At 42.8% G+C, this 25,832-nt stretch overlaps 1 long non-coding RNA gene across 1 annotated transcript in view; it reads right to left on the bottom strand.

The window, feature by feature from the left end:
• The window catches only part of LOC308471426, a 37,202-nt gene extending 18,619 nt beyond the window's left edge, over positions 1–18,583 (bottom strand). The window contains exons 1-2 of the long non-coding RNA XR_013982957.1: positions 18,561–18,583; positions 15,521–15,643 (exon numbers count right to left, since the gene is read on the bottom strand). This is a non-coding gene — a long non-coding RNA (uncharacterized lncRNA). The remainder of the gene's footprint in view (positions 1–15,520; positions 15,644–18,560) is intronic.
• Between the last annotated feature and the right edge of the window lie 7,249 nt (positions 18,584–25,832).

The raw sequence follows: 25,832 nt of genomic DNA, 5'->3' as shown, positions 1-25,832 counted from the left end.
GGGGGGGGACACACTTCTCAGTCAGCACTACTGACTTGGGGCCTTGCCTACGGATCTCTTGAGAGATGTGCCTTGTTAACATTCCACCTATTCCATCTCATCACCACACTCCCCTTCCTCCATCCTGTCCCCCTCCCTCCTGTTTACTTTCCAGCTGTGCATATATCACACACACAAACACACACACACACGCTCTCTGCACATTCCTTCCCTGACACAGTGTACACAAGGTCTCCTCCCAGAATGAACAAAACAAACGCACCCTTCCTGCAAACAACACTGTTGGAACAGAGCTGTAAGGCCTCCGGTGACAAGGCTTAGACAGAGGCCACTTGACTGCTTATTCAGGAGGTTTGTCAGGAGTCAGAAGGCATTGGTTAACAATCCTTTTCTTCCTTGAGCCTTGAATCAATGGAGAAAAGCTGAGCTGTAGGATGTTTCACTACTTCTGTCCAGAATGGTGACTGTAGAAACTGTTAAATCGTTTCTACACTGTGACAATTACAGTGGACGCTCAGGTTGCAACCGTGATCCGTGTGGGATGCATGTTTGCAACCCGCAGCATTTGCAACCCGCGTCTGCGCATGTGCGAGTTGCAATTTGGCGCTTCTGCGCATGCGTGACCGCAGAAACCCGAAAGTAACCCGCTCCGGTACTTCTGGGTTTTGGTGGTCCACAACCCAAAAAAACACAACCTGAAGCGTCTGTAACCCGAGGTACTAGGTTGGGACTCCAGGTTCAAACCTTGGTGTCTCTAGGTACGACTGGAAATATCCTCTGCCTGGAGAGCTGCTGCCTTCCAATGTCAATAATACTGAGATATATGGACTGAGATGGATTGACTAATGATCTGACTTGGTATAAGGCAGGCTTCTATGTTCTTAAGATCATTATCTGTGGTTTTTCATTTAGGACTCATCATTTGGGCGACTTGGGTTTGGACTTGCCCAACCTCTCTGCTGTTTACTGTTACTTGATGGATTTACATCAAGTGATCTTCTGATCTAATATAGATTGATGGATTCTCATCATGTTATATTTTGATACAGTCCAGAAACACAATAAAATGTATTTATTACATTTATATTGCACCTTTCCCCCCGCAAGGAACTTGAGGTACACCTCCTCATTTTATCTTCACAACCCTGTGAAGTGGATTAGGCAGAGACTGATCTATGGTCAGCCAATGAGCTTTATAGCTGAGTGGGGATTTGAACCCTGGTCTCCCAGGTCCTAGTCTAAAACTCCAACCACTATGACAAACTGTCTCTAATTCCACAAGGAGACATGGCAGTAGAGTTGGAATAGACCTGGGACTCCCTACTTTCCTGATTTGTAAGGAGCTTCAGGGAAGCTATTTATAGGATGGGTTTGTTTGTTTGTTTGTTTGTTTGTTTGTTTGTTTGTTATGGGAATTTATACCTCACTCTTCAGCAAGTTCCCAGGGTGGCTTAGAAAGAATCATAATAACAAGAACAACAGTTAAAAACACAAAAAGTTGAAAAACAACAAGGTTTAAAAGAGATAAAAGCAACTAGCAGAGATAAAACAAGCTTTGTGTCAAAAGGTGGGATATCTCAGTTGGTAGAGCACGAGACTCTGAATCTCAGGGTTGTGGGTTTGAGTCCCACAATGGGCAAAAGATTCCTGCATTGCAGGGGGTTGGACTAAATGACCCTCTTGGTCCTTTCCAACTCTACAGTTCTATGATTCTATGAAATAAAAAGGTCTTTGCCTAACACTGAAATTACATCAAAGTAGGCAACAAGCAGGTCTTCCTGGGGAAAGCTTTCCACAGTCAGGAAGCCATCACTAAAGAAGCCATTTCCTTAGTAACACTCAGGGACAACCAAAGAAGAGTCTTGTTTAAGATCTTAAAGTTTAAGCTGGTAAATAGTCCTTCAGGTGCCCTAATCCAAAGTTGCAAAGGCTTCTAAATGTCAATATGAGCACCTTTGTCCCTGGAGGCTCAAGCAGTCTTGGGGTGACAGAGTTCCACTGTGGGCACAGACTTGTGCCTTAGGAAAAAAAGTTAATTTACAAATGCTCATGGTGAGCTGAGGGGAAGTAATTGTACAAACATAGGCAGTTCTAGTCTATAAACAAGGACTATTCTTTTCGAGTGCAAGGAAGTCAGAACCACTATTAATATGAATGTTGTTCTTCTAACGGCCAGAATCTGCATAGATAGAACAATATAATTGTGTTATAAGAACTTTAAATTGAAGAACATGAGCATGGTTCTTCCTCTTCCTTCCCTTCCCTTTTTCCTTGTGTGTAGCTTTTTAGATTGTGAGCCTGAGGGAAGGCACTGTCTTAGTACAGTGGTACCTCGGGTTACATACGCTTCAGGTTACATACACTTCAGGTTACAGACTCCGCTAACCCAGAAATAGTACCTTGGGTTAAGAACTTTGCTTCAGGGTGAGAACAGAAATCACGCAACGGTGGCAGCGGGAGGCCCCATTAGCTAAAGTGGTGCTTTAGGTTAAGAACAGTTTCAGGTTAAGAACAGACCTCCGGAACGAATTAAGTACTTAACCCGAGGTACCGCTGTACTATTTTTTGTAAGCTGCTCTGAGAGACCTTTTGACTAAAAGGTGGGGTATAAATGCTCTGAATGACTGAATGTATGAATAATATCAATCAAGCTGGCTGCTTCCAGTCAGGCTGCTCTTTGCAGCCTTTTCCAGCAAGTTCCAGAATATGGTTATTTTCTCCTTACATTCAAACAGCAGAAGCGGAGGTGGGTGGGAAGAGAGGAGGGAGAGATTCTACCTAGTTGGGGAGCATGTTTACAATATTTACTTTCCTTCAAGGAAACACAATCCGATTCTGACCAGCAGCTTGCTGAGATTTCAATCAGGAAATTATTGCTCTATCCCCAGATGCATGAAGTGGATTTCCACTCATATGCAGAACAAATCATTCATATATACTGAAGAATTTGAAAAGTTGTTTGTGTAACATAAAGCCAGTCATTTAACAAAGAGAATAAAGGAAACCACAGCACTTTACATGGAGGAGAGGAAATGATCAGCAGTCAGATCTCAAGTGCTTAGGACTTGCACAGCCATATGTAAATTTAGCTCAGTATTGAAACTGAAGCCCCCTTCATATGCTATCTGTGTGAAGCAGGCTCCTCACACGGAAAGAGCTGTGGGGCCACACTACTAGCTTCACTGTCACTGTTGTTGGACTCTCTCCAACCCACCACCCAGGTATGGCACATCTTTGTATAGGAAAAGCCTTTGTACACAGAGATCTGTTTCCCTTATGAAAACCTCCATGCATGATGCATGAGCTAGGAATGGACTGAGCAGCCTCATTCAATCCCATTTCAGTTTCACCGACATTTTACCATCCATCCTATTTCCTACAGATTTTTTGAAAGAACACATGCAAAGTCCACATTTAAATGATACATATTTTGTGCGTGCCCTTTTCAATACTCCCTCCATAAAATATTCATTTTAAACGTAAAATAAATTCTTTTTGTGCCAACCTTTGGCGCATTAGAATTTCATAATGCAAAATCCAACTGGGAGTTGCATTCCAGTTCACCAGCAAGGTAGGGACTATGGTATTGGGTCACTCCACCTCAAATATCTGCTCCATTTCTGGTATGGGTATTTGGGAGTAGAGCTTCAGAATCATGTGATATCAGGGGCAGGCCTAATAGCCACACTCCCCACTCTTCCATCGATGCAGGGAGTCCCCTTCATGTGATTAATATGTGAAGCAGGGTAATGTGTCTGGAATACCTAGTTAATCCATTCATTCCCACCTCATTCTTTAGGATTCAGAAGCATCTATTTTAGGAATGTCTAATTTCTGACTCCATTTCTTCTGCTGTACTGTAAATGACTTTTTCATTCATCTTGGTATCACAGCACATGTGAATGTTCATTGCAAGGTAACAGAAAAGGCTTACTTTGTGGTTTAGGTAAAGGTCAGATATGGCATGCATGCGAAGGATCAACGTTAGTGCAACTTTTGTTTGACTAACATATGGTGTTGTTCCCCATCTCCCACCCCCGCCAGCTCCTGAAATGAAATAGAGAAAAGCAAAATGGGAATTGGCAGATATTAAGAAGGCTTCAGTGAATTAACAAATTACGGTAATGAAAGCAGTTATTTTGGGAGAGATCACCCAGTGAAGAAAGTATAAACCGATCCATTCTATTGTCGTAGCTTTATAGTCCAAGGAAATTAGCAACTGACCCCTTACAATTAAAATTAAAAGCTGAAAATTGCTCCTTTGATAAGTGCCAAGCCTAGTGTCAGAGTCCAGAAAGGCAGGTTGGGCATTCCAGGACCACGGATAGCTACAAGTGAGCAACATGCTCTGGCAGAGGTTGAGAGTAGTTTGAGGCCTTTTGAGCCTTAACCTCCAGAGTATGTCTTCTAGGTATTTTAAAGACCTGAAGATGGGCACTCCTCCCCCCTATGCCATTGAAGCAGTGAGGTACTGGGAGAGACATTTGGTTCTTCAGGCTCAGGAGCCCATGACGGTCCTGGCTCTGGTCCTATAGGCCCTGGTGGCATAGGAGGCTCTTCTGGGGGCTCAGGTACAGCTCTGGTCTCATTGAAAACCAGTCTTTTCAATAGGCTTCCAATAGTCCCTGACTATTGACCATGCTAGCTGATGATGGGAGTAATAATTCAAGATATCTGGAGGGCACCAGGTTGCTGTAAGGTGTCTCCTTGAAGCCTAATTCTCTATGCAGAGACACCTTACACATTTCACCACGTGGAGGAGACATAGTGGAAGTTCCACTTCTGATATGAGAGAAGTCTAAGTTTTCCCTCATTTTTTTGGTTATGTGTAAATTCATTCAAATGGATATCTTTGTCAAGATGAGGTGGTGATTATGGAGGCAACAGCTCAGACAGATTTCCCATGGTTAATACTGAGCAGCTCACCCAATCTTCCTCTCAATTATGTTAGCTCACACCAGGGCAGGACAGTATAGCATTCCTACTGACTGACTCATCGCCTAAACTCAGTTTACATGAGAGAAGGAGAGAAAGGGGGGGTGTCACTATGGCAACAACAGTGACAGTTCAAGTGACAAAAGGAGGAGGCAGCCAGGGTTGCCTTTTCCTTGTCACTGCAATATTTATTTTCAGAGTGCTATAGACTTATATTTTAAAAATGAGCATCTTATGTTTCCTTTTGGGGTTATTATAAAGCACCTCAGCCTGGGATAACACCAACTTCTGTTCCTGTCTCAATAAAGCAATGCTTGAACAGAGTCTCTTTGGAATTCCTGTCATCGAGTGCTTCACGATTCCCACCCACCCACCTGCCCCTTGACCACCAATGTACAATGCTGGATTATGATTTTTAAATGAATTCATGTGTTAGAACCAAAAACAACCAAATGGTATTGCTACACCACTAGCCATGGTTACACGGAAATCTCAGAATAGCAGGAACAAAAAAAGTTAATCTATTGTTTCGAAAGCACAAGGCTCCTTTCAATTAGGGGAAGGTCTAGTAGTCACTGTCAGAAATCCAGAGAGAGCCCCTTCCATAAAATTGAGCCATATTTATTGTTTCCAAAGAAGTTGGTGGTAACTGTATACTTCTGTCTTTCTTAACCAGTAAGATAAAAGCTGTAGGATACAATGAGTAAAACAGAAGTCAACATTACAGGGACAGGCAACCTTGGTAGCTACAGGGTTGCCACACAGGCAGAGGGTGGGTCATTTGCTACCTTTCCACCCCTCGTGTCTTCAACCAATCAACTCCACGGCTGCCATCAGTACCATGAGTGGAAAGGGAAATAGAAAAGAGCATACTCTGTCACTTTTACCACCATTCCCCTAGCTCCTATGCTTGCGAAAGAGATGGCATTAGCAGCAGATCTGACAGGATGGAAGGGGGTGGAAGCCATTGTCTCAGCCATCTCTGAGGCTGCCTGCTGCTATGAGTGGGAGGGAGCTGGCAAGCTGGGGCCTTCCCTCACGGCTTCCCCCGCACATCATACTAGATTAATTCCATAAATTAACATGAGCTGTTAGGTAAGTAATCAAGGAGTTGGTCCTGAGATTGTAAAGAAAACAAAAAAGTAAAAAAAAACCATGTCCCACCATAGTGATATTCTCACTCCCTAGCAGTTAAATGAAAACCAGGATGTCAAATGGAAAGGGGGCAGGGAGTATGGAAAAGGTGATTAATAGGGAAATGTTGAACCTCCAAAAAAACAATAGTTCTTTCCCACTATTACCTGAGAAGCAGAGTCCAAATCTTGTTATTTGGAGCACACCATGGGCACAGATGGATTTCTCCATACCAGTTCCAAAACGTAGGAATTATGCAAAGTGTTATGCTCCGTTGATACACACATGTACATCAGATATCCCTTTCCAACCATAGCTACTCTGAGAATCCATGTTGTTTGTAAGAATTCTGGGAGTCTAAAAGATGGCATGTGTGAGACAGGGACCCAGGACAACCGGCTCTAAATGTTAGGTGCATTGAGTTATTCCTGAAATCAATGCTCTACTTGTGCTCTGCTGTGTTTTTGAATTCCTCTCACTTGAGTGGGATGTAGGTGTGCAGAACTTTACCTAGACTGTCCCTTCCATGAACATTGTAAAGAGCCCTGACTTTAATAGACTCATTTTCAATGGTCTTATCTAGACATATTGAGGCTGCATGAGCACTTTGCATCTTGGAATCCATAAGGGTCAGTGCTCAGTGTGAGAACTAGCCAATACTGAGCTGGAAGGAGTTCTTTCGGCATTCTTTCAGTGCTTAGTGGCAGTGGACTCCAAATGGCTGAGCGTTATGAGTAGTCGAAAAAGGTAGTCGAAAAAGAACAAGAGTCTCTTTCAGGGCTTCTTTTCATGCTGCAATTTCATGTGCCTTGGGTTGTGGTTGACAGTCAGCGTAACCTGAGTCTGTGGAATGTTTTGCGAATAGACTTTTGAAAGCTTATAGAAAGGACGTTCTGTCTCCGGTCCAAGAGCTGAGTGATCACTGGAGTTGCGCTTATCTCAACAGGTGCACTTCAGTTTAAGGACAGGCCAGATGGACCAGGCTTTCCACTTCCCTTTCAAATTCAGCAAAGGCTAAGTCCTAATTCCGTCCCCCCACTCCAGTAACAAATTTGTCCTTTACAACACTAAGGGGAATGGGAATGGCTTGCGTTTGCTGCTCTTTTCATTACGAAGAATGATAGAGCTGTGTACGTCTGCATGTTTCATTACTGTATATGTCACGTGTATGGGCTGTATCATTTGAGCTGGTAGAGGCATTTCAAGAAAAGCAGAGTGCATTGGGTGAAAAAGAACACAGGGATTGATGGCATTTGGATTTGGGTTGGTTCTTAGGTGGAGAAGGTTAATAAGCCTGTTTAGAGAGTTGTGTTATCACAACTGAAAAATTGGAGGCACAGAAACATTCAAAAAATAAAGCAACATCTTGGTTCAGAAAATGAAAACAACATTTTATTTTCTTTGCCAGTCATAAGGGTTAAAGTAGGTCCAAATCAATAGAAGAATCTTCTGCACAAACTCATTGAAGCAGAGGGTGGGACCCAGAAGTTACACGAAAGAGCAGCTGAAAGTTAGGATGGAGGAAGGCCAAGAAGGTGTTTGAAACTTGCTCTGTGAAAAGGCCACAGAAGCAGTAAAGAGAAAGAACAATAACCTTAATATGTTCAGATCAATAAGCAAGAAGGATTAGGGTGGGACAAAAAAGAACAAAGCTTTGAAACCCACCTTTGATCTTTCTTTTGATGGATCCAAAGTGCCTCGATAATGTGACTTTTACTGTTTATGTTAAGCTGGACACAGTTTGCTCATTGGGAAGGTGGGCAATGAGCAGTTGGCTGCTGAAAAGCCATAACTGCTTGCCAGACTGGAAGCTACACCAGGAGGGCATGGCTTCAGAGAAGATAGGAAACGGAGTTGGAACTTGAAACAGACCATAGAAGTTTTATTTAGGTTGGGCAACTGATTTTAAGATTTCAGAGTGATGCACTATGTTGCTTTGGAACTCGCACTGCCTGCACTTCCTTCTCTTTGGCTATTTAACCCAAACACACAAGGGCCAAGTGTTCCCACGCACACTATGTGCACCTGCTCTATCCCTGACTTTCCCATGTTGAGTGAGATCTAAAGGTTACTTTGAAGTGCATTTTTCCTGAACACCAACAGAGCCAGGTGCAAAGCAGAGGCTCTGTGAATAGGGTGCCTTTGAACACATGCTCAGTCCAAGTTACAAGAAAGGAGATTCCAACTAAATACCCATAAGAACTTCCTGATGCACAGAAGGCTACTTCTCTAGTTATATCTGAATCACTCAGGAAGAATCCACATACCTTTACTTGGACCAACGAAATTGTCACCAAATATTAAGCAAGTTTTAAGTTCCCCAGAACTCTTTTTCAGGATGGATTTGAAGCAAAATCTATCTATCTATCATCTATCTATCATCTATCTATCATCTATCATCTATCTATCTATCTATCTATCTATCTATCTATCTATCTATCATCTATCTAATCTATCTATCTATCATCTATCTATCATCTATCATCTATCTATCTATCTATCTATCTATCTATCTATCTATCTATCATCATCTATCTATCTGTATATAGTGTGTATGCGTTGGGTTGAACATGATGTTGGAGTCCAAAAATCTACACTTTGAAATGTAACTGTGTTATAATTAATGTCCTGGCTCCTGCCCAAAACCAGTAACAGGTTCAATTGCTTGCAAGTAAAGAATTTTTATCATAGCATTCTAATTGTACACACTCAGAAGCTAGAAAATAGAATAATTTAATCCAGGTGCTTTTACAAGGCAAAGGGTAACAGAAATAAGTCTGGCCAGGAGCAAGGGCTAAGGTTCAGGAGTCCTAGATTAGTGACTTCCAAGACTGCAAGGGAGCTGTGAAGTTGTTCCAACAAGTTTTCCCACCTACGCACCAAACTTTTAAGCAGAGTCGGAGAAGGCCAGACTACTCACAAGTGTCTCCATCCCTATGGGGATTCCTGGGTTGCAGGCAGGCACCCCACCTAGGAGGTTGAAACTCTTCTCTTATCTTGATGCATTGCCTCTCCTGGGAGACAGTGCTGGGCCCACCTGCCCCTCTGAACCATCACCCTCTGTCAGAGCAGGTTATACCCCTGACCCCTCCTTATCCACCACAGGTGGGAAAGAGGCAGTCTCTGGGTCTCCCACATCCTCAGTTGATCTGGTGATGTTGATCTGGGGGCTGTTGGGGGGTGGAGAACTTGATCAAGAAGTCTCTGCTGAGTACCCCCCATCTTGTCCTACTCCCATGCCAAGTCCTCATCTTCAAGTGCCTCCCACTCTTGGTCTGAATCAGACAACTCAGAGAGGGAACCATGGCAATTAAGTGCAGGAGATGTTACACAGACAGAATTAAATTAATCTTTGTGAGGTTGAAAGCAGATTTCAGGAAGTGTTGAGAGCTGATGGGGGGGGGAAGGATAGTGGTTGCTACCACATTTTAAAAAAATAAAAATCCAGCAATTACTTGAGACAGTCTTCAGGACTGATTTTGGAACATATAGGTCCTTTGTGAAGCAGGGTAGAATCTGTACAGAGGCAGCACTCTACGGACACTTGTTGGACCAGATCTTGTCATTCATATGAGACAGTGGGATATTTCCACATCCGGAATGAGGGAGAAATTCATCTCAATTTGCATTTAAAGGTGAACATACTTCATCCATAGTTTTCCAAAACAGCATGTGAACAGAAACACAGCCACACTTCACAGCCACAGTTCTCCACATTTTGCAATGCAGTTTTCTCCAGCCAAGTGAGGCATACAAAATTATTGGGCAAAATTCCACGCAAAAAAATGTGTACATTGAGAGATATTCACACTGGAATGCTGATGAATTTTCATGATAGCTTTAATCCCTGCCCCTCCCAAACTGATATGGAAATGTGGAGAAATAAACTTAAGAGTGGAAAAACGAGAAACCAGTAATGACAGATTCACCTAACATATTCCAAATACAAGAGTATCTCAAGAGAGTCACCCTGCCTTGTTAAAACTGATCATAGAGTTACTGGACTCAAAAATCTATTTTATATGCTTAAAGTCTTTATTAATAAGCACGAGTAGCCAGAAGGAAAGGGGGTGGGTGAGAAAGAACACAGAAATCACAAGGTGTCAGAAAAAGCCCGAAGACCACCAAACTATTTGTCCTTAAGCGGCTTGCTGTAGGCATTACACAACATCCAGAAAAACAAAAACAAAATAAATCTAGATTACAGTGTGCTACAAGCAGGGAGCAGGCGGCAACCATCACACAGAAGCCTTCTGCACAACAGGTATAAGCCCATAATCATATGATGATACATGGTGTTTACCACTGGAACCAGAATGCCGGCCTTGATCTCGGGCTATGAAATTATCACAGTAAAAACACACAGCTTCTGTTCCAAAGTATCTCTCTGTTACTCCTATTACTTTTTAAAGGTCTCTGTTGAACTGACACTGTCAAAGCTATTCCTATGGTTATCACACCAGCAAATGGAAAATTTCCATACAGTTATACATATTGGTGGCTTTTGTGATAGCTCACTTCTAAACTACCACCTCCAGAGTTTTGCAGTGCTAGCAGCAGGACAGAGGCCAACTCTGTTAGGCTTCTCTTAGGAGTTATCAGGCGTCTCACTTGTTTCAGAGACCTAGTTCAAACTAAGGACCATGGTGCCGCACAACAGTAAATTAATCAACGCAGAGTCTTCTTTATAAACAGAATAAAACTTTTACTTGAGAAAATAAAGTTGTTCATAAACAGCATAGTTAAAGAGCATACACAGAGTGCTCATAACAGCTGTCTGACTCTTCACAGAGGCACAGTCTTACTTAGTGATTTACTAGAGTCCTGGAGCCACTCTGTCTGCCTTAGCTTTACATAACAGCAACAACATCTCTATTCCACAGACTACTCCATACTTGTTTTTAATACTTGATTGGGAGCCGCCCAGAGTGGCTGGGGAGACTCAGCCAGATGGGCGGGGTATAAATAATAAATTATTATTATTATTATTATTATTATTATTATTATTACACAATCCATACAGCTCCATGACTGAGGCCCATAGAGAGGCTGGCTACTTTTTATAGGGAGAATGAGTCATTGCCCAAGATGACATCGCCCAAGTCACAGTAGCTTAGCAGTTTGCTGTTAACAGTTAGCAGTTAGCAGGCTTGAATGACTGTGTAGGCCTTACTGCTTCTGCTCTCAAGAACCTTTGTCTCATGACACATGAAGTCCCCATGTCCCTCTAGAGGCAACCTCATTTCTTTGAAACAGGAACAGAGGGGAGAGTGTAGGAATTAACCCCCTACTGGCTGGACAAGATGTCCACGTACCTCCCTGCCCCTAAAGTCCAAAGGTTGTGCAGAACCGCAGCAAGTAACAGCTGGCTATGCATCATACAGACCTAGCAGGGTCAGAGGAAAATGACACAGCCCAGGGCAGGCTCAGGTCAGTCTGAAAACAGCAGCTGAGAGTTTGAAGGGACAAACTTTTAAGGGAGTGATGTGCTTATGTTCACTCATTTTAGGCACCAATCAAGAAAATGTAGCCCAAACAAGATGTTAAGAATAATCCTCCAATCAAATCGATTTCTTTGAAATTATTTGAATACTAGTTGTCAGGATCTCTCTCTCTTTCAATGCACTTGCAAAATTTGGCTTGTCAGCTCTCTCTGGATGAATACAATATTAGCTATTCATTCACAGTCTCCTACACTTGTTTGATATCTCCATGAGAAATAAAATTGGGGATCTATGCCGACATGTTCTTGGGCGCTATTTTTATCAAAGTTTAGCTGTACATTTTTAGCATTGCCCAAAAAACCCCACATGATGCGATGTGGAATTTCCACAGCTTCCTTTGGTTTCACTGCTCTTTCTTATTGAGTGATTACAACAGGGATGGCTAATGTGGTACTTGCAGGTGCCAATCTTGACATAGATATGGGGTCACCAACCCAGCACCCACGAGCACCAGTGTGACTGCCAGTACTTCCTTTGGCACCTGGAAAATGTTTCAGAGATGGTTTGCTCGTCCTGCTGTTTACACTCGTTTGGAGTCTTAAACATGCCTTCATTTTGTTGGATGCCAGGATTGGACAGCACTCATCAATTCTGTACAGAGAAGTGTTGCAAAGTATGAGTGATTGCAGTGGTGGCTAATATAAGTGCCTTTTTTCTCATTGATGGGTACCATTTTGTGATCTTATCTCTTTTCTGCTTTTTAAAAATAGGTTTCAGCCATTTGGGGTTGCACCACCCCATGACAGCCTTTTTGCAATGGGAACCTACATGACTTTATCAAGTTTCTAACTGTGCCCACTGGCCCAAAATTACATATTCTCAAAAGAGCCGTCCATCAGTCACTTTAATAGCAATGATTTCTATAATGGGAGAAGCCATACCCATGGGACTTCTGCTTCCCTCAGAGCTCCTAAAGGGACACAACCTCTATCCCCTCTCTGCTAAGAGATGAATGGCAAGGGACTTGCACTGCAACCTCCCCCTTTTCTATTTTGTCACCCTTTTTCAAAACTCCTTCAGGGAATTACAATGATGTCTTGATGTATACGGTCGGTGCTTGATTCTTGCTGTCACATTGTTAGGCAGCAGTGCTAATGCCTGCAACTGGTAACTACATTGGTACCTTGGGTTAAGTACTTAATTCGTCCCAGAGGTCTGTTCTTAACCTGAAACTGTTCTTAACCTAAAGCACCACTTTAGCTAATGGGGCCTCCTGCTGCTGCCGTGCCGCCGGAGCACAATTTCTGTTCTAATCCTGAAGCAAAGTTCTTAACCCGAGGTACTATTTCTGGGTTAGCGGAGTCTGTAACCTGAAGCGTATGTAACCTGAAGCGTATGTAACCCAAGGTACCACTGTACTGGTGTTGGGTGGGTCACATGCTACGTTTTCACCCAGGGAGGTGGAGCAGTAGCATGGGGATTTACCCCTACGCCATGGGACCTGACCACAGGGAAGCAGCGGCAGTATGCGTAAACTGTGCCTGAGTTTCAGTAGTTTACCATTCTGCCTCCTTCACCACAGGAAAATAACAAGGGTTTAATAAAACTAAGGAAGAGTCTAAAGAAGAAGCAATCATTGTATCCAAAGGAAAATAAGCAAAGGATATGCATGTTCCAACTACAACAAATAATACCATGCAGACGCCTAGTAAAATCAACTTGAAATGCAGCAACAAATCCACCCCTGCAGGGAGAGGGCAGGAGAAGTCGTTTAAGCTCTACTAGTTACCAAGTCATGTAACAATCAACACATTTCCCTGCTTTCATGAAATTGTTTGCGAGCTTTTCCTGCAGCATGAAGTTGCTCGGAAGTCATTTGTGGGAAGAAACATCCTCCATTCACATCTGGTTTCAGTTCAGATTGGAACCAAATTCCTGTAGCAACTAATAGGCCCATCCCAGTTCTGATTCAAAGCTGTTTACTACACACACACACACACACACACACACCTCTAAAGAGTTGAAAGTGGTCTACAATAGGAAGCTCCTAGTCAACTCTGGTGGACTGAACACAATGTGCTGTTTTGCTTGTGATGTTTTAGTATATCCATAAGCTATTGAGCCAGGGTATTCTGCTAGATAAAAGTATAACAGGCTTGAGGTCAGGCCAGGCCTATCTCCCTCTCATAAATGGAATGGAGAAATCACAGCAGCCCATTGTCTTCCTCTTGTCTTGGCCAAGGTCTTTCACAGTCTTATTACTTTATCATTTATTTAAGTCACCCTTCATCAAATCAGATTTCAAGTCCATGTGTAACACACTATCCTTCCATAGAGAAACATAGCACCCACAGATTTCTATGAGAAATGTTTATGGTGTTTGGGACAGGAATGGGCTTCAGTGACTACTAGCTATCAGTGGCAACCAGACACTATGGCTATATACGATTTCCACTCTTGGAGACTCTGAATTCTGGTTGCTGGGAATCACTCCCAATAGAATGCGTACAACCATTTTCTCACACTGACTTCTTAGTGATGATTCCACATCAGGCCAGGCTTTCTATTTTTCATTACTTTATAGTCCTTCCCATTATTAATTAATTATCCATTCATTTCATCCAGCTCAATGCTCCCAGAGCTTTTACCATAGAAGCAAAACTTTCCCCAAGCAATTCACCTTCGCATCTTCTTTCCTTGTTCTTCGTTGACTATGTTAACCTAAAGTACATTAAATTTCCCAATTAGTAATCTATGTTGCTTCTGTCTTTTCCCACTCTTGAGCTACCAATATTCTTGCTGCCGTAACATATTAATTCATTTCCTGAATCTGATCCAATGCCTTCCAGATAACTCAATAAGATTCTTATTGGTTCAATGGACTTCTATTCCTTTCATTCTTTGGTGACAATGACAATGTAACCATCATATTTGGCTGCACAGTGATATCATAAAGGGTGAATAAAGTCATCCCACTACTCAAGTTGAACAAGAACTGAACCTATTTATTCTCTGAGTTGTATACAATAAAGATAAAAAGGTAAAGGTAAAGGACCCCTGACAGTTAAGTCCAGTCGTGAATGACTCTGGGGTTGCGGTGCTTATCTCGCTTTACTGGCCGAGGGAGCCAACATTTGTCTGCAGACAGTTTTTCCAGGTCATGTGGCCAGCACGACTAAGCTGCTTCTGGCAAAAACAGAGCAGCGCACGAAAACACCGTTTACCTTCCTGCTGGAGCGGTACCTATTTATCTACTTGCACTTTGACATGTTTTCGAACTGCTAGGTTGGCAGGAGCTGGGACCAAGCAAACAGAGCTCACCCCGTCACGGGGATTTGAACTGCCGACCTTCCGATCAGCAAGCCCTAGGCTTAGTGGTTTAGACCACAGTGCCACCCGCATCCCTACAATAAAGGTAGAAAAGCTATAATGCAGATAAATTTAGGATGGATAAGGCTATCAGCAGCTACTAGACACAATGGCTATGTTCTGTCTCAACATCAGAGGGTGTATGCACCTGAATGGCAGGTTCTGGGAATCACAAATGGGGAGAGTGCCATTATGCTCAGGTTCTGCTTCAAGGGTTTCCACAGGCATCTGGTTGGCCACTGTGAGAACAGGATGCTGGACTAGAAGGGCAATTAGCCTGATTCAGCAAGCTCCTTTTATGGTTTTTGTTAAAATTAACTATAAAATTAGAAAACTTGCTTAAAATGCCTGCTGAATGAAGAAGGCTGCAAGTTCAATGGGGAGGGGGCTTGTCTGGGAGAGAGTTCCACAGAATTGGGCCCACAATATGGAAAACACAGCTCCTGTTGGCTATGAGCTGTGCATCTGGGCCATGAGGGATTACTAACAGTGACTCACTTGAAGGCCTCAGTGATAGGGTAGGGATATAAGGAATCAGGTGGTATCAGTGCTCCCTGACTTGTCAAATGTCAGGCAGCAGAGAAACCAACCCTTACAACAGGTTGCCAGGAATGGATAAGACAAGGAAAAGTCCTTACCATCTGCTTTTATTCAATATTTACAGAAAGACGCTTGGGAATGTAGCCTCTTGGAATAATGGTGTCGCTCCAAGTGACCCTCTATCCCCTTTTCTCCAATGTCCTCATTCGTCACCTTCTCCCCTACGGGTGGCACCGAGGGCCCTTTGATTCTGAGCCCTTTGCTCTACTACTTTCAGTGCTCACCGGGTTCTGCGAGAAGGGGGTTCTGGAATGCTTTCTAAGGACACTATGTCCATCAGCTGCTGCCTTCCTGGTTCCTCCTCCTCTTCTCCCATTATTTCCCAGCTTTCCCCCTCATCTGCCTCTGAGCTGTGACTTCCCTCACACCCTTGTTGTAATTCTGCACTGTCTTCTTCTTCTCTGGAGGGGTCAGGCTGGGGAGGCGGTCTCCACCATTCCTCTTCTGCCTAGTCCATGGCATCAAATGACACAATAACAGTTTAATTGTCTGTCAGCATAAGATTTTTGTCTCAATCTCACCGTAGTCACACACGCACGACTAGTTCTTCGGACAAAATGGGGATGGGGGTGTGCATTAGGGTGAACATCAGAATGTGTATCCCCATCCACATTTTGCACCCCCTAATCAATGACTGAATTGGGGTCAAGGAGTGTCATCTTCACTACGTTCGCAATGAGGAAATGTTTCCCTCCTTCTTGAGGAGCGTATTTTGTGCAACACAAAAAATGTTTGCAAAGCACAACCTGTCACTGCGGTGTTTACAATCCAGAGACTTCCTCCAATTACTAAAATTGCTTAAATTTTTCCTTGTCTTCCAGATCTTAGCACTTTCCTTGCTGATAGGCATATCCAATAAACCGTCGGCACAGAATGACAGCTGGTGCTGCCGCTTAACCTGCTCCATAACCCCAGCACTAATACTTTCTTCCTCTAGAAATTCCAGACAGAAGCATCAGCTGTCCTGACAGCACAGTTAACCTCATTTGAAAGCTTACTTCCTCTTGCTCATGCAATCTCTAGCAGCAGCATCATATTTGGGTGGCTTTGTTTGAACAGGGCACATGTCTCCTGTCCTTCCCCTGAGGAGGTCTGTCTTGGAATGTGTTGCTGAGCTGTCTTTCAGCAATGTGCTGGCATGTCCACAGCAGTTGAGGAGTCCTTTTCACGTGGAGGAGGGATGCAGAACCTGTGGCCCTACAGACTCCAACTCCCATCAGCCTCAGTCAGTGTGGCCAATGGCCAAGGATGACTGGGGCTGTAGTTCAGCATCATCCAGAGAGCCACTGGCTCCTCTCACTCCTGCTGTAGAATGTCGGATTCCAAGAGCACATGGTCCAACTCATCCTTAGCAGTGAGCAAACCTCGTAACCATTGGAATTTGGTTTTCATCACAATAGCAACCAAATATTTGCTATGTTACTAGAAACAGCAGGCATGGTTCCAGGGGTCTGATTTCTTGGAAATGCATTTGTCTTAACCATTTGAACTTAGGGTGTGTCCACTCTGCAGACTTAAGACTGGTTTAACAACCCTTTACTCTCCCCAAGGGATCCTGGGAAATGGAGTTCTACTTGGACGGCTCTCAATTTTCAGCATAATTCTCGGCACCATCACTACTGTATGGTTCCCAAGAAGCTTTTGGGGAAAGACCAGATAGCAAACCAGTTAAATCTCTCTCTCTCTCTCTCTCTCTCTCTCTCTCTCTCTCTCTCTCTCTGTCCCCCCCACACACACCTGCTTAATATGTATGTACAAGGAGCATTGCTCACCAACCCCATGGATTCCTCAACCCCTGGCCAACCCCCAACACTTTTCCAACCCCAAACTACTCCATCCTCTCACAGCTCCAAGCACCCCATATCCTCAAAGTGCCTTCAAACCCTGCATATCCTCACAGGTCCTTCATGTCCTCCCACCACTGCTTTCCCCCCTGCCCCCAACCTCTGCTGTTGTTTAAAGCTGTCATTTAAAAACCTAGCTTCTTCTTTGCTCCCCTCCCCTGCCTCCTGACTTCCTGCAAATCCAAGATGGCAACGTCAAGATCATCCCCAGTGGGAATGTGCAATGAGAACCTTACACACATGTATGCACACATGTGCACATGCACACATCTCATGCCTTTTGTTCTGTGAGGTTTTAGAGGGATGGAGGTAGGCCTTCTATCTGGCTGGCATTTTATCAACTGGCCTGAACGTGCAGTAGTGAGGAATTAGTCCAATCATTACCTTCCTCCTGTGTAATGCAACATGGGATATTCCTGGATCGTAGTGCTGATCTAGTGGGTGGGGTGAGAACCGCCAGCAACAGGGAAATGGGGCGGGGGGGGGAGGAAGGTCTGGAGGTAGCTGAGCTATTTGAAAGGAAAAGGTAGCAGCCCCAAATATATAGAGGCTGTTGAAAAGATAGTATTGCGATTGCTTTGGACAGAAACAATATACCTGAATGAACTGAAGTTAGAATAATCCGTGCTTTGGGACTCTGCATAAGAGAAAAATCTTTAAAACAAAATTGAACCCTATCCAGGGCAGCAAACAGTCATAGCCTGATAAATTAAGACTGATTCTGCTTCCTAACTTTGCTTTTATTCCCTGATTCCCCGTCCCGTTCCATTCTCTGTCTACTATAAATTTCTTGAAAAAACGCAGCCAGCGTCCTTCCCTGTATATCCACCCCATACCTAACATGGTGGGTGCCTGCCTGTAGGAGCTGCTGCAACACAAACAATAGTTAAACTTGTGAATGACAAATGGGGAAAGTGCAGTGAGGATGGATTATGCGGTGATTTGTTTTCTCTGGATTGCCATTCTTTCCCCTAGAACAAATTTGTACATGCTGCCCTCCCCTCCCAAGAAAGGGGGGGGGGAGAGAGAGAGAGAGAGAGAGAGAGAAGGAAACAATTAAGATTTGCTGCCCCAATACTTGCCAAGCGGCAAAGCACTTTGGATTCCTGACTCAGCTGGCTTCGAGCCCAAATGGAAGCCATTCCTTGCAGACAATGATGTCCTGCCAGCTTCACAATCTCGCAGCAGGAAAACACACTAAGTCTAAAGAAAATTGATGATTTTGTGCTTGTACTTGCAAAAGCTCCATTTCAGGAGACGGCGGGCTCCGGAGAATCCCACGTAAACGGCTTGAACTTTGGCTTGCATACCAGTGCACAAAAAGGAAATGACAACTGCTTACAGTCACTACGGGAGGAATGAGGATCCCACTCTGCTCCTCGCCTTGTTTGCATTGCTGTTGTGCTTTGTTTGCAGAGCATGACCAAATGGGGTGTGCCGTCAAGCAGCAGAGAACAGCCTAGAAGAGGTCAAGCATGTGCAATTTGCACTACCAACTAAAAGCCAACTCACAGGGCCAGGGCCTGTATTTTAACCCTCACCTTGCTGATTTGCACAATACCCACTAGTCTGCCACTTGCCATTACGTGAACACTTTGTGGAAATCAGCGAGCTGTTATGATACACAGTGACAGGTGCATTCAGGGGCATAGCAGGGATGTTCCACCCAGCCTTTGCAGCAACGGCAGTGATTTGTTTAGAAGGGCGAACAATTGAGGAATATGTCGCAAAGGTGAGAAAGCCTCAGTAACTTTTTTACAGCTTGAACAACAGCGTTGAGTTGACTTGCTCAAGAGCGACATTATTCTTGAGCAAATGGAGGCCACCCATTTCTCTTTGAATTGTAGCACAGCAGCCACCATGGGTGAGGTGACATTTGCTCTGTTGGGGGAAGGGGTGCTTAATTTCCTGCAATATTCCCCCCCCCCAAGCTGTCTTTTCCAGAATTTAGAGAAGGTGTGTTTTAATTCCTAACATATTCCCCCCCCAAAAGATTAGCATATTCCACTGCTAACTGCGCAGGAGACTATGGACATTTGTTTGTCATCATTACCATTATTATTTTATTTATACCCTGCCCATCTGGCTGGGTTGCCCCAGCCACTCTGGGCAGCTTCCAACACACACAAAATTAATAATAATACATCAAACATTAATACTAACAATCAGATCCTTTACAAAAAGTCACAAACTTAAACCAAATAAAGCAATATGCAATAATGCATTAGAATCCAACAGTAAACACTAAAATTAAACATCAGCAAGTAATAATTAAACAGTTTACACTTTTCAATTACAATAATGTATTACTTATCCATAATCGATAAAAATAGCAGCAAATCACAATACATAAAATACCACTAATCATACAAAACTATGTAAAAGGATTAGATTAAGAAACAAGGACACACAACTTATAAAATTATTTAAAACAAAACACTATCCCTGAACTCTCCTCTGCTGTTCTCAAAGTCATGGTCTGGGAAAGGCTCCCGGGGGTGGGGGGTGGGGCAAGGCTGGTGGAAGCCATTGCCTGCAGACAGTCGCTCTCCCCTCAGTTCCTCCTCTGGAGCAAAGCAGGTCATTGGTGTTAAATGAATGTATGTGTTTGTCATAAGTGAGTACAGTGGTGCCTGGCAAGACAAAGTTAATTCGTTCCGCGAGTTTTGTCGTTTTGCGATTTTTTTCGTCTTGCGAAGCACGGTGTCGGGAAAGTTTTGGAAAAACTTCAAAAATCACCCAAGTCTTTATAAACCTCAAAAAAGGCTACCACACCGCGTTCTATGAGTTGCTCCTCGAAGTCAAGTCACAACTGTATTAATGGTGTTAAGAAAAAGGAAACAAACTTGCAAGACGTTTCCGTCTTGTGAAGCAAGCCCATAGGGAAAATCGTCTTGCGAAGCAGCTCAAAAAACAAAAAACCCTTTCATCTAGCGAGTTTTTTTGTCTTGTGAGGCATTCGTCTTGCGAGGTACCACTGTATACAAGTGAATGACCATTCTCTAGAGCTCTTAGGGTAAATGTCATCAGAAGAATTTGAAAACAGAACCTCTATGCAGCTTCTCACATTCTTGGAAGTGGGTGCTCTTATAGAGACTCTCTGTTCAAGTAGGAAGCCATATTGGTCTGACGCAGTGTGTATCTGAAGAAGTGTGCATGCACACGAAAGCTTATACCCAGAACAAACTTAGTTGATCTCTAAGGTGCTACTGGACAATTTTTTAATTTTTTTAATTTATTATAGAGACTCTCTGTTTCATTGGGCTGGCACACACATAGTGAGATTTAAAAACATTAGCAGCACAGTCCTACACATGTTTACTCAGAGGTAGGAAGGGAGAGATCAGTGTGTATCTGGTTCATGTAACTTTCTCAAGCATTCTTCTACACACAGTACATAATGACTGGAGATGGATGAATCTATCAGTTTTGGTTTCTCTCCATTTCTCCGTTTTCCAACCATAAGTTCACTTCACATTTCCATATCAGTTTGCATGAAACAAAGAGCATTCATGAAAATTCATCAGCCTTTCAGTGCAAATTTCTCTCAACAGACATGTTTGCAAGCAATTTTTCTTAATATAATGCATTTTTATATGCTATTTTCACTAATATACCCCAGTACAGTGGTACCTCAGAACTCGAACGTAATCTGTTCTGCAAGACCGTTTGACTTCCGAAACGTTTGAGTTCCAAGACGTGGCTTCCGACTGGCCAACAACTAGGTTTTTGCACAACAGAAGCTGCATTAGACGTTCATGTTCCAAGGAACATTCAAAAACCAGAGCACTTACTTTTGGGTTTTCGGCATTCAGGAGCTGAAGCATTTGAGAACAGAGCCATTCGAGTTCCAAGGTACCACTGTATTTGCATTTTTGTACACATTACTTGACTGAAGAACTGCACTTCAAAATTTGGAGAAGTTTGAATTTTGAAGAATGGCCATTTCAGTTCACATATTGCTTCAAGGCAGCCTTTCCCAAGCTTGGGTCCCCAGATGTTGTTGGACTACCACTCCCATCATCCCTGACTGCTGCCCCTGCTGCTTAGGATGATGGGAGTGGTAGCCCAACAACCTCTGGGGACCCAAGGTTGGGAAAGGCTGTTTCAGGGAGCGCAAATTAGGTTGGTTATCCTTTAAATGTGAACTACACCAAATTTCTCCCCCATCTCTAAAATTTCACGTGTGGAATTGGCTTCTTCCTGATTTGGTAACTCCCATGAACTTAAATGACTTTAAAAGGGAATTAGACAAATCCATGGCAGATATAGTATGGGGCTGCATACAATCTGCACCACAATAGCCTTTTTCTGTTCAAATGGCTTCTGGGTTTAATCTGAAGATGTACCAGTCAAACAAGCACTGAGGGGATGCTTAGTTGAAAAGTCAGAATATATTCGTTAAGTTTTCTAATCTCTGTGGTAGTAAATATAGTACAGTTATGCAGAAACTGCATGTGCTTCTGAATGCACCACTTTCTGCTTTTCAGTGACTTTTGTAGTACTAAGTCAACTTTGGCTCTTTTAATATTATTACCCTTGCTATTATCCATGGCTGTAGTATCTGAACTTTGCAGTGTGGCCGAATAAACTATGATGTACTATCCCACACTGTGCGAATGCTTTTAGAGCATTATGCTTCATTCCCATTACAAAATATACCTCCAGCCTTCAGAGACTCAAAATTATCAGGGGTTTATTAAAAAGCAAATAAAAAAAAGAAACAGTTCTGTGTGGCAGTCCATAAAGTTTCTTATTATCCCCTAGCTTTTTCTATCATTAGATGCCAAAGTCTGCATGAAGACTGGCCGTTTTGTTCATCACACCAAAGTGGACCTTGCCAAGGGCAACTTGGGCTATTGCCACTGGAAGTGCTGCTTTGCCTGCTCAGAAATCAACATGGTATGTTAGATAAGCAAGATATTATTCTGACCTACTTCTATGAAAGGTACTTTGGTTCCTTTAAAGGAAACGATAATTACAGAGTGCAATGCAGTGCCTTTGCAAAGAGCTCTTGTTGTTGTTTTATAAAGACCACATAGACAGCAAGATCAGATCAATGCATACAGACAAAAATGGTATTTTGTCAGTTACATCAATTTGATGTTACCAAAGAGACGGAACATTAACAGGAGCAGGAGCGCTGGAGAGGCTGGCAAAGAAAGGGGGGGAGCATAGTGGACACAGGAATTGCATATCTCGCATCCTAAAGGAACAACTGTAATTGTAGCATACAGGGTGAGATGAGACAGTTAAAGTCTGGATGGAGCTGGAGATGAAGCTACCTTTAAATTTCAGCTACATAACATAACAACTACATAAGAGTAGAAACATGTGAGAGAAAGCTGAGCACTTTGCTGTCGCAGCTGATCTCAGGAAGTTTATATTCCCTCTTCAGTTACCCATCTCTAGACTCTTGGTGAATCCCAATTGGCTCAAATCTAGCATTGATATAAACACTTTGCAGAGACAGTTCCAAACATCTGTAGGCCCTAAATTTGGTTCAGGCAATACTTACGCCCATGGGAAGAAGGGATGGCGCTGCCCAAGAGCTTCCCTGTTAACTTATTGCTCAGAGTGAAAAACAGCCTCAAAGGAGGCGATTGGTTATTCCAGTTCACATGGCTTCCTAATTTGAAAAGGTTCCAGCTGGACATTTCAGTTGATTATTTGTATGAGGTTTTAGTTGATTAATTGATCAAGCAAATGAATATGCATGTAAGAACAATGTTTCTGGATTCAAAAGTATCATTCTCCTGTTTTTAGGTGACACAAACAAAGGTCATGGCAGTAATCACCTGATGCGGCAGGGGGAAATTATGTGGGTTGCTCTGTTTAAGATGGTTCTTGCTGTCTGCAGTCTGTATAAACACCTGTATTAAAAAAAATATCCTGTCTGAATAACTGTGACACTATTTGGTCAAATCAATATTTTTAACTCTCTAATTTAAACATTGCATCCCCTCATTAACAATGCCAAATGAATTGCATTGCTCATACATATAAGCATTTGTTCAATTTCTCCTATAATATAGATTTCGATAGAAGCTCACCAAGAACAGCAAAAGTGGAGCTGTTTACACATTTATTCCACTACAGCAGTAAGATCACTGTTGTACAATTCACACACGTCGGACTTTGTGCTGCCATGACATTCATTTGTAGTGTCAATGCAAAAAGTTGCTGAAGCAGTGTGCAATAAAATGAAAGACGATAAAACGGAAAATACAAAAAAGGAACACCTCAAAAAGTTAAAGACAATTAAATAATGTCTACAACTGTGCAGTTATTACCGTATTTTTCGCTCTATAACACACACCCGACCATAACACGCACGTAGTTTTTAGAGGAGGAAAATCCGTAGGCATGCCACCCGTAGGCATTCCCTCCATAACACGCACAGATATTTCCCCTTACTTTCTAGGAGGAAAAAAGTGAGTGTTATGGTGCAAAAAATACGGTAATCCATAAAATGGCTGGGGCACACTTCGGGAAAAGGTAGAGAAGAGGAAGTTCAAGTCAACTGCATGCCCTTTTCTTGCTCTTTCTGCAGAACAGGTATGTAGCGAAACCCATATGATCTCACTACAGGGGTGCTGCAGGTGTTCCTGTTGTGGAAGTGGCACTGGAATCTGGCAAAAAGAAGGAATGTATGTAAACAGCTTATATCATTAGTAGGATTGACATAAAAACATGCAGTAACCTAACCTAAATAGAATATATAGGACAACCAGTAAATAGATTTGAATTGGATATGCAGTGATAAAAGATATAAGTAACCTCAGAAAGGGGGTTACTTATAATATCCTAATGAAGGTGGAGTCTCATGGAGCAGGCTGACGTAAACAAGGGTACAATGGATCCATGAGACCACGAGAGAAAGGTCTTACAGTTTCTCCACAGAAATTCATAGATGACACGAGGCCCCTTAGTGTTTGCTTACTCATATATACCGTAGCATGAAAGCCCACCAAACTGTAAAAAAATCCTCAGGGTCTGCCATACCCTTCAGAACTTAACTACCATCTTTATTTGACATCAGAAGCAGCATGTTAAGGTTTTATATGTCTAAAATCAAAATGCCAACTCTCCACCCTCAAGAAACCCTTTTCAGTAGTATGTTGAAATAATCTGCAATGTGTAGCACTCCTGCAGTCCTTCTGAATTAGGACCCTCTTTTCATGTTTCAACAACTAATATAAATATTGAATACAAAGTGAAATAAAATGTTTACACATTAATGACTAACTGTATTCAGGTTATTGTGAAAGTTGTCATATTGTCTTCTTTTTTCCCTGCCGTTCTTGGAAGCAGATTAAGTTATGAGAGTATCAAAAGTAATTTATTCCAGAGAGAGAACAGATAATGGCAAAGAGTCTTGACTACAGCATTGTTGACCGTAATTCATTTTTAATGACGGATAATTTGGAGAACGTTCTTTCTCCCTTCACAATTTGAAATGGGCAGAGTTAGATAAAAGCACAAAGCTAAGGGAACATTTGAGAAGGCTTCAACCAATTCTTCATTGTCCATTATTATTTCTCATTAAACAAATTACTTAAAAGTACTGTGTCCAGTAATCCCAGATCCAGCACATCTGTGAAATTCAGTAGATTATTCCTTACAGCAAGGCAAAAAGAGGAAAGGTCCTGTTGCTTTGGTGTTGTTGTTTATTAGGAGAGTAGCTGATTTCACTTCAGAAACATTATTTACCTAGTGATGGAACATAGGAAATGGCCTTGTTTATACTGAGTCAGGCCATTGGTCCATCTAGCTTCGTATTGTCAACACTGATTGGCAGTGGATTTCCAAGGTCTCAGACAAGAGAGATTCACAGCCCTGAACCTGGGACCTTCTGCATACATAGCACACACACTACCACTGCCTCAACCAACAACTACAGTTTGTGTTTCTAAAGTGTGTGTAATTTAGCTCTGTGGAGCACAAGCTGGGGCTCTGTGGCTTGAGTACCAGAGGGCTTCTCGAATGGCAGCGAGGGGAGGAGGGTCCTACATAGTTTATGACCTATTGGAGAATGGCTGGGGCAGGGTGCGAAGCGGTCCTTGGACCAATCAGGGAGGTAAGGTCACTCACTGGTTTCAAGCCTCAGAGGTTGAGACTGAATCCCGCTCACTGACTGGAAGGGTGGAATTCATGACATTCAGAACAACGTCATGGAGCCATGACGGTTAACATTGTTTCCATCATGTCCTGGTTAAAACAGAACACTTGGAGAGTATGGTGTAGCATTTAATTTTTGTTTTGTTTTGAGATTTTGATAGCTTTGACATACGTTTTGACCTAGGCACATAGGAAGCGACCTTATACCAATTTAGTCCACTAGACCATTTAGTTTTTCAGTACCAGAGAAGGAGAGTCGATGCCTGAGCCTCTTATCCACATCTGCCAGCTCCTTGGCCCTACTGACATTGAAGGTCTGATATTCATAGGGACAAAAAGGGTGTGTGCTGTGGGCATTCTGGTCCGTGGCTTGACTCCAAAGGAC

The sequence above is a fragment of the Podarcis pityusensis genome (assembly GCF_964106645.2).
Source record: "Podarcis pityusensis genome assembly, chromosome: 2".
Lineage (NCBI taxonomy): Eukaryota > Metazoa > Chordata > Lepidosauria > Squamata > Lacertidae > Podarcis > Podarcis pityusensis.
Note: the sequence above shows the minus strand (reverse complement) of the source record. Positions and strands in the feature narration are given on the sequence as shown.